At 47.1% G+C, this 17,496-nt stretch overlaps 1 non-coding gene across 1 annotated transcript; it reads left to right on the forward strand.

Moving 5' to 3' along the window:
* The first annotated feature begins 11,862 nt into the window (after positions 1-11,862).
* LOC126031755 (U6 spliceosomal RNA) lies at positions 11,863-11,966 on the forward strand. Its single transcript, XR_007503586.1, has one exon. It is a non-coding gene; the product is annotated as a U6 spliceosomal RNA (small nuclear RNA).
* The last annotated feature ends 5,530 nt before the right edge of the window (positions 11,967-17,496 follow it).

Raw genomic sequence — 17,496 nt, forward strand, 5'->3', positions numbered from 1 at the left:
ATATGTCTGCACTTGTGATTTTAGACTCCCCTTTTCCCTTCAATCCAAGATTGACTTAACATTGGTTTTGAGACATGGGCTTTGTTTGGTTATCTCTTTTTAGGTACTGACAACAATGCTATTAGGGACCAGAGAGGTGGTCCCTAATAGCAAGCGCTAGCCTAGGACAGACCACGATTAGATCCCTCGGGGTCCCATATGGTCCCTCCAAGCCAGGGGCTATTTCTAAGCACATAGCCAGGAGTAACCCCTGAGCATCAAAAGGGTGTGGCCCCCCCAAATTTTTTTATTAGCTGGGGCTGGAAAGATAGCATGGAGGTAAGGCATTTGCCTTTTTTTTTTTTTTTTAAGTTTTTCGGGCCACACCCGTTTGATGCCCCTGGCTTGGGGGGACCATATGGGACGCCGGGGGATCGAACCACGGTCCTTCCTTGGCTAGCGCTTGCAAGGCAGACACCTTACCTCTAGCGCCACCTCACCGGCCCCAGGCGTTTGCCTTTCATGCAGAAGGACGGTGGTTCAAATCTCCGCATCCCATATGGTCCCCTGTGCCTGCCAGGAGCGATTTCTGAGCCCAGAGCCTGGAGTAACCCCTGAGCACTGCCAGGTATAACCAAAAAACAAACAAAAAAAATGTTATTAGCTCTAACAGAGGGTATTTTCTAAATATTAATGGGGAGACTTGATTCAGTAAAACCACAGATGTATTAAATTTTTTTCTGGCATTTTCTACTAACATAGGTCTGAAGTAGCAGTGGAAAGAGGGTGGGGTATGTGTTTTGTGTGGTCATTTTTCTTTTCTTTTTTATACTACATCCCCGAGTTCTTCAGTAAAGGCTGGAGTAAGTAAAGAAGAAAGCCATGAATGTCTGAGCCATGAAATAGAAAGTCTAGCAAGAAGTCCTTTTTTATTTTAATTTTTTTTTTTTGGTCACACCCGGCAGCACTCAGGGGTTCCTCCTGGCTCTACACTCAGAAATCGCTCCTGGCAGGCTCGGGGGACCATATGGGATGCCGAATCCATATGTCCTTCTGCATGCAAGGCAAATGCCTTACCTCTATGCTATCTCTCTGGCCTCGAGAAGTCCTTTTTTATTCAAAAGATAGGGGAGATGCAAGACACAAATTCTATTCTTATGATCTTCACAGTGGCTTTCAGATGCACATTGTCCTATGTGCATTCACTCAGTTTCTTCAATTTAATCAAACTTAAAAGCTCCTCTTCCAGTATATTTTTGATTGTTAATGTATTTTTGGTTTTGGTTTGGTTTGGTTTTTGGTTTTTGGGTCACACCGGCAGTGCTCAGGGGTTATTCCTGGGTCTCTGCTCAGAAATCGCTCCTGACAGACACGGGGGACCATATGGGATGCTGGAATTCGAACCACCATCCATCCTAGATCAGCTGTGTGCAAGCAAACGCCCTTCCTCTGTGCTATCTCTCCGGCCCCACTAATGTATTTCTTGAGCTATTTTCATATATTTTCCTTTCAAATCCCAGCATCCCATGTGTTCCCCCTGAGCCTGCCAGGAGCGATTTCTGAGAGTAGAGCCAGGAGGAACCCCTGAGCGCTGCCAAGTGTGACCCAAAAACCAAAAAAAAAAAAAAAAAGAACAACAACAACAACAAAACATGGGACCACCAAGTTATAAAGATGTATGTTTTTACTTACCATAGGTATACTGTATTGTTAAGTCAAGAAGAGTGTATTTTTTTTTTTTTTTTGGTTTTTGGTTTTTGGGTCACACCTGGTAGCGCTCAGGGGTTACTCCTGGCTCCGTGCTCAGAAATCTTTCCTGGCAGGCTTGGGGGACCATATGGGATAACGGGATTTGAACCGCTGACCTTCTGCATGCAAGGCAAACACCTTACCTCTGCGACCCCCTAGGACCCTGCCCACAGGGTGGACTGAGGATCATGAAGTAATTCGTGGGTCACGAGCGGGATCCGACCTAAAAAGGAGGAAAGAGGCTGAGAAAGAAATGAGCTCAAGTCAAGCTGGCTGATCAAGAGCTGAATTTATTAAGGCAAGACAAGCTTATATAGTTCTACAGCATAAGGAAGTAGCTTTCAGTACTTTTCCATGGTATAGAAAAGTAGGGGGGTCGTGCAGGAAGGATTTTCCAGTTTTACAACATACCCTTATATCGCATAGACTTATATCGCACAGACATTCTTTCACAATGGTAGCTTAACAGGATGTGATCTTATCTTAGCAACTCAGGCGGTTTACTGGAGCATCTTGTGACTTGTTTGGTTAACATTTCTTTTAGGTCCAGGGGGTAAATGCCACAGTGGCCACCTGCCAGGTACACAGGCCTTAGGTTTCAGGCATCAGAGACTCCATTTTGCTCTCTAGCTCTAACAGCCTCCAACATACCTCCATGCTATCTCTCCGGCCCTGAGTGTATTAATTTTTAAAATTAAATTAATCCTGGATAAAAGTTGCTTTTTTACTTAGCAATTAGTCCTTGACCACTAGTTTGATATTCCATCTTTGTACTGAGTGACCAGTTTCACCAGCAAGCACTCCATAACTAAATGTGTAAGTGCTTATAATGGAATAATTTGCTTTTCTACATAACACATTCCCCCCCTCCCCAAAAAATGGCACTGACTTCCCATGTAGCCCTGTCCTGGCTGATCTTCCTGTGGCCTTCTCAGACTCCCCTTTTCTGCACACACCTGACCACTGGAAAATCCAGCAACCCATCACCATCTTCCCTGCAGAAAAACAGCCCAGCTCCTCCACCAAGCTCCAAAAGAAAATAGCAGCACCAATACTTCCCAGGTAGTTGGTCCTAGCTGAATCCTGTGACCTTGTCAGAATGAGGGTAAGAGCAAATTCTCTTTTCTGCATGGACTACAGCTGCCCAGCGCTACCCTCTAGATCCTCCCATAGAAACATCCCAGCTCTGTAACTTAACTTTATCAAATATTCAACCACCACATTTGCTTTAGATCTATAACCCCTGGACCACATAACTGTGCAGCACCTCAATATTGTAGAGTACTGTCAGCCGGGTAGGATCCCAGGAAATCTAGTGGGAAAGTTCCATAGTAATTTACTGAGTTCAGGGACCCTAAACTGTAACACAGAAGCTCAACTAGTACCTACCACAGCCCATTTAATAGACACTAACTTTATAACTCCATGGAGAGAAAACAATCATTTCACCATTGACTCTTGTTGATGCAAGTTTGGATAAATCCACTTGCCTTTGTGTTTGTAACAAATAATATGAAGTGAATTTGCTTGTGCCTGTAAGGGGATTGGGGTGGTGGTTGGGAAACTAGGTTGGGGAAGGGAAGGCCACACTGATTGTGGGATTGGGGTTTGAACACTTAAGCCTGAAACAACTGGATTATAAACAACTTGGTCATGTGCAATGTTATAATAAAAATCACAAAACAACTGAGGAAGAAAATAAGCAACTTGTGAGCTGAAGACCTCTAATCCCTTCTTTGAGGCCCCTTTCTAAGACTGGAGTGAGATTTCAAGTGTCCTACATTGAGTGCAGAGCCCAACACCAAGGCAGAGAAATGGTGCTCCTAGGTTGTTAACCACCTAGAGCAGGGGTCTTCAAACTACGGCCCGCGGGCCACATGCGGCCCACAGAGGAGTCTGATCCAGCCCGCCAGCAGTGAGCGCTGTTTGATTGCCAAGATACCTGCCAACATATACACTCAGTGTATATCCAAATATCAGGAACCATGCACTCAAAATGGTAACCATCTTTGGTAGCACTTATGCCTGTGAACAGACTTTTTCAAGAATGAAACATCTGAAATCTCCAACCAGATCAAGATTAACTGATGCCCACTTGCATCACTTGTTACGGCTGGCAGTGACAAATATGGAACCGGACATTGACCATCTCATTAGCCAAAAGCAGGCCCACAGTTCCCATTGAAATACTGGCGCGTGATCTGTTTATTTATAAATGGTTTTCATTTTATTTATATAAGATATGTGCAGTGTGAGTAGGAATTAGTAGCTCATATAGTCCGGCCCTCCAGCTCTCTAAGGGACCATAACCCGGCCCTCCAGCTCTCTAAGGGACCGTAATCCGGCCCCCACTTTAAAAAGTTTGAAGACCCATGACCTAGAGCCTCCCTCCCACAAGTCTTCTCCAGCAACTCCCCCTACCCCCGCTGCCTCCCTCGATGATAGGAATCTGGTGAGAAAACCACCATGATGAGTCTTGCAGGTCTCTCAAGTCTTGCAGGCCTAGAAAACTGTCCTTCCTGCCAGGAGAGTCGGCTGGACAGTTCCTGTCTATGGCACAGCTCAGCGAGATGTGCTGGCCCTATGGGAGCCAGTGCTCACAGAGCAGACTAAGGAGCCAGGCAGAGAGCATCCCAGACAGACCACTCCGACAGAAGGACATCAAGGCCATTGGCTTATCTGTAGGATTTCTTCTCTCTCGAAAAGTTGAGCTTAGCTGGCAGTAGGCATTTTGCATAGTACAGACTCACAACTAACAGCTGCTCCAACCATGTCACTCGAGCCAGACCTGGGGTAGGAGAGTGGTGAGCACACAATCTGCAGGGAGGGCACAGTAAGGACCCTTAGGAGTAATGTGAGAAGGCCAAGGGGGAAGGTAAGGGGGAGAGAATTGAGGAGCAGCTGCCTTACTGCCAAAGCCCTCAAGATCAGCCCTGTGCCCTGGCCTGGCTTCACAGTCCAGCTCAGACTCCACCCTGCCCGTGGAGCCATCCTCCTTTATAAGATGACAGGAAAGCTGGCATGTGGGCCCCGTAAAACAGATGGGACTCTTTCCTGAGCACCCACCCAGTCAGGCCCACGAGGAGCTAATGACTCTGTCTCTGCACCCCAGGGATTCACACAGAGACATGCATGGGTAAAGGCCCCTCACACGCTCTCAGGATAGCCATACTTTCCCCAAGGACACCTCAGTGCCAAAGACACCCTAGAGTGTGTGACCAAGACCTGTGAAGCTGAAAGTGTTTCTGCTTGAGTCAAACTGCAAATCTCCCACTGATCGTGCCATCAACCAAGGGAGTCATTTAAGAACCCAAGAACTGTGACTCAAGTTCCACCGGTGTCATTGGGAATGAATCTCATCACCTTCCCCTCCTCAGATGTCTCAGAACCACCAGGACAGTCTTGGTCACTAAGACTGAACCAAGGGAACATCCAAAATAGAAGATTTTGAAAGGCTGCCTATCTCCCAGGCTCCCAGAGTGCTGATAACATGTACACACACGCACATGTGCATGTATGTACACATGCACACATGTAACCACATGCTCATATACATTCACATGAACACATGCGTGTATACTTTCCTTTGTTGTTGTTGTTTTTGTTTTTTTTGTTTTTTGGGTCACACCCGGCAGCACTCAGGGGTTACTCCTGGCTCTATGCTCAGAAATCGCTCCTGGCAGGCTTGGGGGACCATATGGGATGCCGGGATTCGAACCACCATCCTTCTGTGTCTAAGGCAAACGCCTTACTGCTGTGCTATCTTTCCATCCCCACCATGTGCACTTTCATACATAAACCTACACACTGTGCCACAGCAGGGCTGGTCTAGGGGTGTGGCGAGTCTCAGCACTGAGGAACCTTTCTTTCCATCATTTTTTTTCTTTTTCCTGTTTTCTCACTGTCTAGGGGCTGGACTCCAGTTTTAAAGGCTGTTTCTGAAACCACCTGGCCTGCTCTGGTCAATGGTCACTGTCTAGACATCAGCTAATGCTCAGCAAAAGAAAATCAGACAGGCCTGTCCTCACGGCCACCACATGGATCTGGTCAACTGACAGTTACATGATGTCCAATGGGGCAGCTGGGAGGACTAAGACCCTGGGAAGTGCTCCAGCCCCACCCCACCCCAGCCCACTTGCTTCCCAGTAAGCAAGAACTGAAAGAAGAACATCCTCAGCCTAAATAACCAACCCCCAATACAAGGAGAGGAACCCTCTCCCTGTGCTTTTCTGTCTTTCTACCATCAAAGCTCCCGCATCTGAGTACCAACTTCCCCATGATGCCCAATGCCTGAATGCTCACCCCATCCTCATTCTGAATACTCAGGTATCAGAGACAAGCGAGGAGTGCAGAGCAACCCAGAACAGAACCCAACTCTGGAGCAAATGGGTTTGAATATTCATGACCCAACATCTAATTGAAAGCCCCAAACTCTGGAAGAGCAGCATCTGGTCTGTTATTTGACATAAGCCAACTCGGAGGGTGGGGCTGTTGAGTTTCTGCAGACATGATGCTAGGCACAGCGGCAAACACACTTTATCGAGAGCACCCCTGCACTGGCTGCTCCCCACTTCCAGCCCAGACAAAGCCCCCTACAGGGCAGAATGGACTCCCTAAGCCCTGACTGTGCTCCTGGCAAAGACTGGAGACAGGACCAGCCTGCTGAAGAGCACCACTGGACAGGCACCATGCATTACTCAAAGACTGAGGCAAAGTCACTTCTCCCATGCCTGGGCCTCCCGAAGTCAGTGTCCCTGGGACCACCACCCAGCCTGGGCTTTTGACTGTGTATCGGTCTGTCCAGAGGCAGCTCTGGGCCTGGAAAGTGTGAGCACATGTTTTCACATAGGAGTAAGCATGTGTGGATTACGTGAGAATGTATACAAACATATAATGAGCATTGAGTGAGCATTTGGGAGTGAGAATATATGTGACCATGTGTGTGACCAGGCGTCAGTATATGTCAGCGTGTGGCTCATGTGAGTACTATATAAGCACATGAATGTGTGCACATGTGTAATTGTGTGTGCACATGTGAGCACATATGTGAGCGCTCTTGATCACTGTATAAGCTTGTGTGTGAGCTCTGTGGTGTGCTCCTGACTCTGCAGGCTTTTTCTCCTGCTCCCAGGACCCTGTCCTTCAAGGTTTTACTGGGACCCTCATACCCCCACAGGTGAAGAATCCAGTGTTGGCCATGGGGAGCATCTGACCGTCTCCCTAATGGTGTTTCTTCAAAAGGCTCTGCTCAGCTCCAGTGACCATCACCCACGGGGATCACAGGTCCCACCACAGATGTCCCCAAGGGGTGACAGACACTCCTCCCCAGTGGCCCTGAGGAGGCCATAGCAACTCTGCATCTGGCTGTGAGCAGGGTAGCAGGCAGAAAGAGCGCATGGCCTGGATGTGTGGAGAACTGGTGAGCCTCTGTGTGTTGCCCTGGGAGCAACTAGAGCCCCGACATCAACCAGGGCATCACAGCTGCAAGCAGCAGGGTCACTGGGTCTTGTAAATATGCTCAGTCCTGATGGACGCACAAATCTGGAGCTCCTGGCACACACCACAGCTGATGAAAAAGGGGGTGCAGACTCGGGGACCCCATGTCTGACTTCCTCTCAACCTGCTCCTTTGCATCTACCCGAAGGATCTCATGACAGGGGCCAAAGCAATAGCACAGTGGGCAGGATGTTTGTCTTGCAGGCAGCCAACATGGGCTCAATCCCTCTGAGCATTGCCAGGAGCTCTTTTTGAGTGCAGAGCCAAGAGTAACCCCTGAGAACCACCAGGTGTGGCCCCAAAACAAAAAATCCCCACAAGAGTTAGAAATGAAATTATCTGGGCCGGAGAGATAGTACAGTGGCATTTGCCTTGCAAGCAGCTGATCCAGGACCTAAGGTGGTTGGTTCGAATCCCAGCATCCAATATGGTCCCCCTGTGCCTGCCAGGAGCTATTTCTGAGCAGATAGCCAGGAGTAACCCTTGATCACTGCCGGGTGTGACCTAAAAACTAAAAAAAAAAAAAGAAAGAAAGAAATGAAATAATCTTATGTACAGAATTTCTGCTTCAGGACATGGCCCTGAAGACAGGTTTGCACCCCAGTTTCCTCAGCTATGATGGTTTGCCACAGCTGATCTCACTCCAGGAGGATGGAAGCATCACAGTCTCCGATGGGAAAGAGGCAGGTAAGGAAGTCTGATTTCAGATGGCTGCAGGCTCAAAAGGAAAAGGAAACCTCCTAAGAACAGAATGTGTGCGGGTGCCCAGAGTGGGTGAAGGCAAAGTTAGTGGCCATGCCTCTTGCTAGCAGTCCCCAAGCATCTCCTCAAAAGTTGCCCTAAGGTCCATCTCAGCCCTACAGGCACTGAGCTCCTGTGGCCATCACCCCCCAAGTTCAAGTTCAGAGCATGACACCCCTAGATTTCAGGCAACCCAGCTCAATCAGAGGAAAAAACAACCAAAGTTTCCATATTTGGAGATTTTTGCTTGTTGGTTTGATTTGGGGCCACACCTGGTGGTGGTGCTTCAGGTTTACTCCTGCACTCAGGCATCACTCCTGGCAGTGCTCAGGGAACATATGGGTTGTGAGAGATCAAACCTCCATCAGTTACATGCAAGGCCAGCACCCTTCCCACCACACCCTCTCTCCAGTCCAAGGGACTCATAGTTATAGAAAAATTTTAGGAGGCAGCTGTTGCATAGAGTGGCTCAGCTGTCGTTAGGGGCACACATCAGCCTTCAGCTCCTTTCCTGGGAGAGGTCTAATGGTGGGGGACCTCAGGGGAAATGGGGGTAACCAGTGATAGTTCATGGGACTTAGCACCAGCTCTGCAGCCCCCAAACACACCAAGTGCAGCTCATCCTGCCCCTGCAACAGAGATGTCCTGCTGTATGCCCACTCCAAGGATGCTCTGGCTCTCAGGGGCTGAACCAAATGGAATATGACCAAGAGACTAGGTAAGTGGGCAGGAGTCTAGGACAGTAATACCAGCATTCATGAGGCCAGTGCTAGGGACATTTTCCCATAGACACACACACACACACACACACACACACACACGAGTACACACACACAGACACACACACACACAAACATAGACAAACAGATACAGACCCAGTGGCAGAGTATTTCCCAAAGAACCCCACATAGCAGTCTTGAGAAGACTTCAATCTTTCCCTCTTCTGAGCAAGGTTAGATGGAAATATCCCTCCTGGCCTTGCAGGCAAGAGAAGGGCTCGGGGACAAACCCCATTTGACAGATTCCACCTGTTGCTTCAGACAGGCCTTGCCAGTCTTGCTGCAGTGAACATAGAAGACAGATAAATGTAGGATCCTCCACAGCCTCTGTGGCTTTCAGCCCTGGGTCTGCACATGGGGATAAAGATGCTCAATCACCTGTTGGCACCCACTACAAAGGGGGCACTGGGCTGCACTGACCAACTAGGGTGTCAGGGCTAGAGCTTAGATCCAGGCCTCGTGGGCCTGCACTCGGGCCTCCAACCTGAGCTCAGAGTCCAAGAAATTAGACCACTTCCCTATTAGATCAGGATGAGTCCTAGAATGAGATGACCATCCCCATCAGATCAGGATTAGAAACAAGATGACCGACCCCATTAGATCAGGATGAATCTGAGAAATGAGACAACTGCCCCCATCAGGTGGCATTGAGCTTTCTCCATATGGCCAGAAGGGCGCACCCAGACAACAAAGCTGGCCCCAGCCCAGACCGGGCCCACAGCTCCCCCTTGTGGGGTGAGGTGCTCATCAGGCTGGTCCAGCCAGAAGGACTCACAGACCAGCCCTAGAGCCTCTCCTGCTCCCAACCCTCCTCCCTTTCCTCTGCCAGAACCATTGAACTCCAGGCGACTCAGCGACAGTATAGAGGTGCGTGCCTTGTCCTCGGGGACTCCCAGTTTAACTCCTGGCACCTAGGATGTGCACTCTTTTATAAAAAAAAAAAAAAAATGTATTGATTGATTGGTTGGTTGGTTGGATTTTGGGCCACACCCAGCACCGTTCAGGGGCTACTCCTGGCTCTGCACTCAGAAATAGTCACCCAGCAGGCTGGGGGACCATATGGGATGCCCAGAATAGAACCAGGTCCCTCCCAGGTCAGCCGCATGCAAGACAAATGCCCTAATGTTGTGCTATCTCTCCGGCCCCAGGATGTGAGCTCTGAGCAAAGGCTGTTACATGGCATTTCCCACCCCCAGATGAAAACAGGTCACTGATGTTACACAGTTCTGATTCCCTATGTCTGGGCACATCCTTTTTGGTATTTAGGTGGAGAACACCAAGCTAACACAGATGGGTCCACACTGCTGGGGTCTGCAGGAGCCTTGCAGGCAAAACTGACAAAATACTTCAAGCCTTTTTAATAAACGAGCCCAAGGGGCTATGGCAAGCCCCTAGGCTGGAAGAGAGAAGGAAAAAAGAGCTGGGTTTTGGGACCAGGAAAAGGTCCATTTTAGGGTCAGGTAAAAGGAACACATATGGGGCCGGAGAGATAGCATTATATAGATGACCTTCATGCAGAAGGTCATCGGTTCGAATCCCGGCGTCCCATATGGTCCCCTGTGCCTGCAATTTCTGAGCATGGAGCCAGGAGTAACCCCTGAGCACTGCTGGGTGTGACCCAAAAACCACACACACACACACACACACACAAAAAAGGAACACATATATAAGGTAAAGGATAAATAGTCCAAAAGGATATACACTGAAGGTCTGTCAAAATCAGAGAGAAAAGCCGTAGCCGAGAGTAGAAACAGTTCAATCAAATTGTGGCTCCAGCTGCCTTTTCTTTTTCTTTTTTACTTCTATTTTTTTATTTCTTTAAATTTATTTAAAGGAAACATACCACATAGTTGACACAATTGATCATAATACATTTGTTTCAGGAAGAACAAAAAAGAATAAAAAGAAACTAACGAGATGGATCCAGCTGCCTTTTCAAACTGCCACACACACCTCACAGGGTGAGGGTTTTTATATTCCCACTCAGCCAATAATAATTAAGGTTTTTCTTAAATGGGTGACCCCCTTTTTATGGGGCTGGACTTCTGTTGAGATAATACTTAATGTAAGACAAGATCTTCCCCTTTCCTTTTGTATTTAAAAAGTTGTTAGGGTAGGTAGTTCCATGTAAGTCAGTTCCAAAGGGCTGCAGTTTGATGATGTCTTCAGATCTGTGCAGAGTAATTGGGGAATGGCTCGTTTTCCATAGTTAAGGGTCTCAACTGAGGGGCCGGGCAGTGGCACTAGAGGTAAGGTGCCTGCCTTGCCTGCGCTAGCCTTGGACGGACCGAGGTTCGATCCCCCGGCGTCCCATATGGTCCCCCAAGCCAGGAGCAACTTCTGAGCGCATAGCCAGGAGTAACCCCTGAGCATTACCGGGTGTGGCCCAAAAACCAAAAAAAAAAAAAAAAAAAAAAAAGGGTCTCAACTGATGATGTCATCAGATCTGAGCAGGAGAATCAGGACTAGCAAATTTCAGGATCCTTTTGCAGGTCATGCTTTAAGTTTCAGTTTTTTCACTCCGTTATTTTTTTGTTTATTTGGTAGTTTTTTGGGGGGCGACACCCGGTGACGCTCGGGTTACTCCTGGATATGCACTCAGAAATCACTCCTGGCTTGGGGGACCATATGGGACGCCAGGGGATTGAACCGAGTTCCGTCCTAGGTTAGCATGTGCAAGGCAATGAATGAGGGTCTGAGAAGTATCCGAAAAAGAGAAAATTTGAAACATAAACTATTTTCAACAATGGAAAATTATTAAGATTTTATAAATAATTCTAAATCTATAGCTGTGATAAAATGTAAACTCTTGTCAGGGAATAGGGACGACTTGGTCTTTTTCATTTGCTACTTCATGCTGACATAGGGGCATTGTAATGTCAGAGTTTTTCTTCTTTATCACTATCTAATATAAATAACAGCTAATGGACTGGCCTTAGCTCAGCGGTTACTTGGCTGTCACAAAGCTTTGCTTTGAAACCAATCACCTCTGGTTGTTCGAGTTCCACAGGTGCTTTCCAGTCCTTTTAAAAAATAATAATAAAAAATAAATAAACAAACAAACAACAGCTAACTGGGATCTTATTGTTCAAAAAAGTAAAATAAAATAAAACAAATGGTGCTCGCTTCGACAGCATATATACTAAAACTGGAACGATACAGAGATTAGCATGGACCCTGCGCAAGGATGACATGCAAATTCGTGAAGCGTTTCATATTTTCTTAAAAAATAAAAATAAAATATGGCCCGGAGAGATAGCACAGCGGCGTTTGCCTTGCAAGCAGGCGATCCAGGACCAAAGGTGGTTGGTTCGAATCCCGGTGTCCCATATGGTCCCCCGTGCCTGCCAGGAGCTGTTTCTGAGCAGACAGCCAGGAGTAACCCCTGAGCACCGCCGGGTGTGGCCCAAAAACCAAAAAAAAAAAAAAAAAGTAAAAAATAAATAAATAAAAATAAAAATAAAACAAATGGAGGCCAAAGAGATAGCACAGTGGTAGGGTGTTTGCCTTGCACACAACTGATTAGAATAGATGGTGGTTCAAATCCTGGCATCCCTTACGGTCCCCCATGCCTGCTAGGAGCAATTTCCAAGCGCAGAGCCAAGATTAACCCCTAAGTGCTACTGGGTGTGACCCAAAAACCAAAAAAAAAAAATTAAATTTCTAAATAAGCTTAACAAGGGGCCGGAGAGATAGCATGGAGGTAAGGCATTTGCCTTTCATGCAGGAGGTCATCAGTTCGAATCCCAGCGTCCCATATGGTCCCCCGTGCCTGCCAGGAGCAATTTCTGAGCATGGAGCCAGGAATAACCCCTGAGCACTGCCGGGTGTGACCCAAAAGACACAAAAAAAAAAATAATAATAAGCTTAACAAAATGTATAAATGCTAAGCTGCTTAAAGAAAAGATAGTTGGGGCCGGGCGGTGGCGCTAAAGGTAAGGTGCCTGCCTTGCCTGCGCTAGCCTTGGACGGACCGCGGTTCGATCCCCCGGTGTCCCATATGGTCCCCCAAGCCAGGAGCAACTTCTGAGCACATAGCCAGGAGTAACCCCTGAGCATTACCGGGTGTGGCCCAAAAACCAAAAAAAAAAAAAAAAGAAAAGATAGTTGAGGTTTTTTTTTTTTCACTTTTTTTTTCCCTTGGTTTCTGGGTCACACCCGGCAGCACTCAGGGGTCACTCCTGGCTATACGCTCAGAAATAGCTCCTGGTAGGCTCTGAGGACCATATGAAATACCGGGATTCGAACCACCGTCCTTCTGCATACAAGGCTAATGCCCTACCTCTGTGCTATCTCTCCGGCCCAATTTTCAGGGTTTTTTTTTTGTTTTGTTTGTTTGTTTTGGGTCAGACCCGGTGTCGCTCAGGGGTTATTCCTGGCTCCATGCTCAGAAATCGCTTCTGGCAGGCTCTGTGGACCATATGGGATGCTAAGATTCAAACCACCCTCCTTTTTTTTTTTTTTTTTTTTTTAGTTTTTGGGCCACACCCGGCAGTGCTCAGGGGTTACTCCTGGCTGTCTGCTCAGAAATAGTTCCTAGCAGGCACGGGGGACCATATGGGACACCGGGATTCGAACCAACCACCTTTGGTCCTGGATCGCCTGCTTGTAAGGCAAACGCCGCTATGCCATCTCTCCGGGCCCGAACCACCATCCTTTTGCATGCAAGGCAAAAGCCTTACCTCCATGCTATCTCTCTACCCCCACTTTTTTTTTTTTTTTGAGTTTTGGATCACATCCAGCAGCATTCAGGGGTTACTCCTGGCTCTACACTCAGAAACCGCTCCTGGCAGGCTCTGGGGACCATATGGAATACTGGGATTCGAACCACCATCCTTCTGCATGCAAGGCAAATGCTCTATTTTCATGCTATCTCTCTGGCTCCCTTCACAGTCTTTTTAAATGATGGAAAGTCAAATGTCTTTCTAGGATTTAATTTTGATGAGTCCTAATATGGCACAGTGAAATCAATAGCTTCTTTTGGGGAATGTCTTCTATGGAAATATAAGTATATATTCTTCCTCTAATGATCAAGTTTCCTGCAACCCAATCATTGTCAGTTTTCATCCAAATAGGTGCGATCTTTGTCCTTGGGTTCTTAGGTCTTTCTGGAAATGATTTTTTTTTTTTTTTTTTTTTTTTTTTTGGTTTTTGGGCCACACCCGGTAACGCGCAGGGGTTACTCCTGGCTATGCGCTCAGAAGTCGCTCCTGGCTTGGGGGACCATATGGGACGCCGGGGGATCGAACCGCGGTCCGTCTCCTAGGCTAGCGCAGGTAAGGCAGGCGCCTTACCTCCAGCGCCACCGCCTGGCCCCTGGAAATGATTTTTAAGAGCTGTCTCCTTTAGTAGACTCAAAAAAGATTTAGAGAAAACAATTTATATTGATAGAAAGTCAATTGCAGGCATTCCCTGTTTTGTTTTGTTTCATTGATTGAGTTTTTTAGTTTGGCTCTTTTTTTTTTTTTTTTTTTTTTTGATCACATTCAGCAGTGCTCAGGGGTCTTTCTAGCTCTATCCTCAGAAATCGCTCCTGGCAGGCTCAGGATTTGAACCACCATCCTTTTGCATGCAAGGCAAATGTCCTACCTCCATGCTATCTCTCCGGTTCTAGTTTGGCTCTTTTTTTTTTGGGGGGGGGGGGCCACACCCAGTAACGCTCAGGGGTTACTCCTGGCTATGTGCTCAGAAGTTGCTCCTGGCTTGGGGGACCATATGGGACACCGGGGGATCGAACCGCGGTCCGTCCAAGCTAGCGCAGGCAAGGCAGGCACCTTACCTTTAGCGCCACCGCCCGGCCCCTAGTTTGGCTCTTTTAACTATCACTTCTCCTTGTGGGTTGTATGGAATTCCTGTTGTATGCGTTATGTGCCATTCATTATAAAAAGGATGAAAAGTTTTTTGATATATGCTGGCCCGTTATCTGTCTTGATGTATTAAGAATTTCCATAATTGAACAATAGAAAAAGGAGCAAACTACTTTAGCTCTCTCTGATGACATAGGGACTGCACTTATGAAGTGAGAATGTGTCAAGGAACCAGCGCGGTGGTACTAGAGGTAAGGTGCCTGCCTTGCCAGCGCTAGCCTAGGATGGACCACAGTTCGATTCCCCAGCATCCCATATGGTCCCCCAAGCCAGGAGCGACTTCTGAGCGCATAGTCAGGACTAACCCCTGAGCATTACCGGGTGTGACCCAAAAACCAAAAAAAAAAGAGAGAATATATGTCAATAACCACATACAGGTATGGTTTATTTGGGGAAAATCAACATGGGTCACATCCATTTGCCATAGTTAATTTGTTCTGAAGCCATGAGTATTAGCTTCTGCCACATGACTTTTGCTGTGCAGAGGAGTGCAGACAGGGCAACTCCTAATAATATGTATGGCTTGTCTTAATGGAATGTGATATTATACAGGGAGGTGAAGGGCATTTGTATATAGAACATTATGCTCTTCCATCAGTGATGTAAATGATGAAAAAAATTATAAAAAGTATTCTTCTGGGGCTGGAGAGATAGCATGGAGGTAAGGCATTTGCCTTTCATGTAGAAGGACAGTGGTTCAAATCCTGGCATCCCATATGTTCCCCCGTGCCTGCCAGGGACAATTTCTGAGCACAGAGCCAGGAGTAACCCCTGAGTGCTACTGGGTGTGACCCAAAACAAACAAACAACAACAACACAACAAAAAAAAAGTATTCTTCTAAAATAAAATTCAAAAATTTTCCTGTTGGAAAGTGTGAGGAAATTTCCCTGAGAAGTCAGCCAAAGCTCTTTGCAGAACTTCACTGAATGGAAGTATTGATTTAATTTTATTTTTGGCAAGACTATACTATAAAGATAATATCCCAATAAAGTGTGAGTTCACAACCTCCCTTTAATAATTAAGTTAGCTATTAGTTCTAAGTATGACATGATTGTGCATTGTTGTTTTAAAGATATATCCATTCCAGAGATCCTGATAACAGCCACTGACTTTGGTGTTGAAACAGTAATAACTATACCTTCTCTCCAGGTATCAAGCAAGTAAGATAAGACTTCTGGAGGCAGTTCAATTCCTTGGGGTCAGAGTGATAACATAGCAGTAGGGCATTTGCCTTGCATATGGCGAACCTGGGAAAGATCCAGATTCAATTCCCAACATACCATATGGTTCCCCAAGCTTGCCAGGAGTGATTTCTTAGCACAAAGCCAGGAGTAACCCTGGCCCAAAACACCCAAAAATAAAATAAAATTAAATTAAATTAAATAAATAGGGCCGGGCGGTGGCGCTGGAGGTAAGGTGCCTGCCTTGCCTGCGCTAGCCTAGGACGGACCGCGGTTCGATCCCCCGGCGTCCCATATGGTCCCCCAAGAAGCCAGGAGCAACTTCTGAGCGCATAGCCAGGAGTAACCCCTGAGCGTCACAGGGTGTGGCCCAAAAACCAAAAAAAAAAATAAAATAAAATAAAATAAAATAAAATAAATAAATAAATAAATAAATAAAAGTCCAATTTCTTCTGGCCTCTGGATTAGTTGTCTTGTGTAATTCAGGGTAGTGTCACCTTGTAAGGAAAGGAACAGGTTAGTTAGCTCTAAATTAGGAATACCAAGGGATGGACCCAATTAATATCACCCAGCAATTTTTTAACTCATGGAGTGTTTTTTTTTTTTTTCGGCCACACCCGTTTGATGCTCAGGGGTTACTCCTGGCTAAGCGCTCAGAAATTGCCCCTGGCTTGGGGGGACGATATGGGATGCCAGGGGATCAAACCGTGGTCGAGATCTTTCCTTGGCTAGCGATTGCAAGGCAGACACCTTACCTCTAGCGCCACCTCGCCGGCCCCATCATTGAGTGTTTTAAGATCTTTCCAGTAGATTAAAAATTTTGAGGATGTGGGCCCGGAGAGATAGCACAGCGGCGTTTGCCTTGCAAGTAGCTGATCTAGGACCAAAGGTGGTTGGTTCGAATCCCGGTGTCCCATATGGTCCCCTGTGCCTGCCAGGAGCTATTTCTGAGCAGACAGCCAGGAGTAACCCCTGAGCACCACCAGGTGTGACTCAAAAACCAAAAAAAAAAAATTTTTTTTTGAGGATGTACCCTTGTGCATTCAAGAACATAACCCAGGTATTTATATGGTGGCATCCTCTGAACTTTTTTATATTGCTACTTGTAATCCAGCTGCTGGCAAATTTGTCATAACATCCTCATACAGTTTTGAGGTTCCCTCTCATTAGAACAGGATATTAAAATATGGTCCAAGTAGTTTTTTTGTTTTGTTTTTTTTTTTTTTTGGTTTTTGGGCCACACCCGTTTGACGCTCAGGGGTTACTCCTGGCTATGTGCTCAGAAATCGCCCCTGGCTTGGGGGGACCATATGGGACGCCGGGGGATCGAACCGCGGTCCGTTCCTTGGCTAGCGCTTGTAAGGCAGACACCTTACCTCTAGCGCCACCTTCCCAGCCCCGGTCCAAGTAGTTTATAACACAAGCATTAGGAGCAGTGGTGCAGCGGTAGGGTGTTTGCCTTGCAAGCAGCTGACCTAGGACGAACCGTGGTTCAATCCCAGGCATCCCATATGGTCCCCCAAGCCAGGAGCGATTTCTGAGTGCATAGCCAGGAATAACCCGAGTGTCACCATGTGTGGCCCAAAAGCCAAAACAAAAAACAAGGGGCCCGGGTAGGTGGCGCTGGAGGTAAGGTGTCTGCCTTGCAAGCGCTAGCCAAGGAAGGACCGCGGTTCGATCCCCCGGCGTCCCATATGGTGCCC

The sequence above is a fragment of the Suncus etruscus genome, chromosome 15 (genome assembly GCF_024139225.1).
Source record: "Suncus etruscus isolate mSunEtr1 chromosome 15, mSunEtr1.pri.cur, whole genome shotgun sequence".
NCBI classification, from domain to species: Eukaryota; Metazoa; Chordata; class Mammalia; order Eulipotyphla; family Soricidae; genus Suncus; species Suncus etruscus.